The 2034-nt window shown below is 49.0% G+C and overlaps 1 protein-coding gene across 1 annotated transcript in view; it reads left to right on the forward strand.

Moving 5' to 3' along the window:
• Positions 1-2034, forward strand: part of DAAM1 (dishevelled associated activator of morphogenesis 1) — an 81692-nt gene that overhangs the window by 67337 nt on the left and 12321 nt on the right.

Raw genomic sequence — 2034 nt, forward strand, 5'->3', positions numbered from 1 at the left:
CACCAGCGTGGGGCCCGATGTGACATTTGCTGGCGGTCTGAGCTGTCGTGTCACTGCTTGGGTGCAAAAGGAGTCCCCCTGCAGCTTCATATCTCACCTCAGGTCATGTCCAACCTGGCCAGTGCCCTCATATGAGACAGGTAGGGTGTCCTCAAGACATGGCTGCTCATCACTGCAGGCATCAGAGGGGACATTTTCCAAGGATTCTGGGTTTGCTCCTTGCGGGGCAACCCTGACAATTGTCCTGGCTGCTGCTCAGTGCAACTTTTTTGCTTCCTTCCCTGACTGAGGTGAGATTTGAACTCACTCCTCGTTTAACAAACCCTCTCTCGGTGGGCTCCCTGGAGCACGAGGTGGGAGAGGACCAGGTACAGGATGAGAAACGTGGGCTCATAAGGAACAAATCTTTGCTTCCCAGGTCTGCAAGATCCACCTACCTCGATAAAGCTAATCCTTCGCTTCCAGTCTTGAGCAAAAGATTTCAAGCTAAACCAAGCCCTTGTTGCTACCCTGGTCTTAGAGACCAGCACCCTTCCTGCTTCAGCTTCAGCTTCCAAAAGCCAGCTCTACAGTCTCAGTCTGCTCCCTTGAAGAGATGCCAGGATGAAAGATACCCTCCTCATTTAATTACTTGGAGTGATCAAGTCAGCTCTCGATCTTCTTTTTGATCTGCTGATCAAGTCGACAGCAGGTCTCACATCCCGCCGTAGGATGTGTTTCTGGTTTCAGCTAATTCATTTGAGTCACATCCAGTGTTTCAGCATCCCGTGGCAGCACTGATCACTGAGACTGGGGTGATGGGTTTCCTTAAAGCCCACGAACGGGTCTTTTCAACTGTGAGACTTTTCCCTCCGTGCAAGAACAGGGGATTTTTTTTTTTTAAACTACCTATTGCAATGGCTTTAACCATGCCTGCAAGCTGGGCAAGGGATAGGGTACTGGCAAGGCAGAGTTGCAGGAGTTTCTGGGCTTTCCCTCTTTTGCATTTAGATTATTTTATCAACCGCAATGCAAAAATGTGAAGAAAAATATGTGTGGTTTTGCAATCAAAGTCACTGCAGGGAGCAGTCACGGCGAGTGCTGCAGACGTATTAAACTGTAATTAATGGCTGCTCTAGCCCGGGAAGGGGTGAGGGTGTCTTTCCATCCATCGCCTCAGCTCGGTGTGGGCTGCTGGGGGAAGACCAGCCTGCTGTCGCTGTGATACAAATGCCTGTGTTTTTAGAAATCTCCAGTTTGAGGCTACATCTTCAATTCCTGTTATGTGGAGGAAGAAGGAGAGGGGGAGGGGGCTGGTTTCCAACCGGTTACACTTCGAAGCACATTGAATCCCTACCCCTCAAAAAAAAACCCCTGATGGCTTTCTGGGATGCTGAGCATCCATTTCCCAAAATTTTGGATTTCTTTCTCTTTCTTCCTAGAGACAGTCCAACCAAAGGCAGCTGGGAGAAGTGGGAGAAGAAATGTTCAAATCCAAGAAAAGCAGCAGAAATTAGCCAGATTTTCCTTAGGGGTTGTGGCAGTGGGTTCAGGAGCCACGCTGAGCTGGGCTGGGTCATGCTGCGGATGGGGAGCATGACCCCCGCTGGCCCCGTGGCCCTCGGGGATGCTGCCACTGCAGGAGCAGCATTGCTATGGGCAAGAGTTACATATAGAAGTTATATATTTTTAATACATGTATAATATACTACTTACAATACTTATATAAAATACTATATGTTTATATATTTTTTATATATATTTCTATTTTTTATATATATGCCCCTATTTTAATAGGGGATGGCACCTGCGGTGTGGGGAGAGGGAATTGGCTGGGGGGGGTTTGCCCCCTGTTCACAGCAGGGCCAGGGCTGCTCTGTGCTGTGCCTTGGCAGAGCATGGTCCTACCATGTTTCTCGCACATCCTTCTTCATAACACGCTGTATAGCGTTATTGGTGATGCTGCTGCTGGCCGGGAGTTAAGCTGCTGATGTTGCATGGGTGTGTAAGGAAATGCTCCTGAACCTTGCCTGATTGCCGGGCTGGGAATAACTC

This window comes from Egretta garzetta, unplaced genomic scaffold, assembly GCF_000687185.1.
Source record: "Egretta garzetta isolate BGI_Z169 unplaced genomic scaffold, ASM68718v1 scaffold311, whole genome shotgun sequence".
Lineage (NCBI taxonomy): Eukaryota > Metazoa > Chordata > Aves > Pelecaniformes > Ardeidae > Egretta > Egretta garzetta.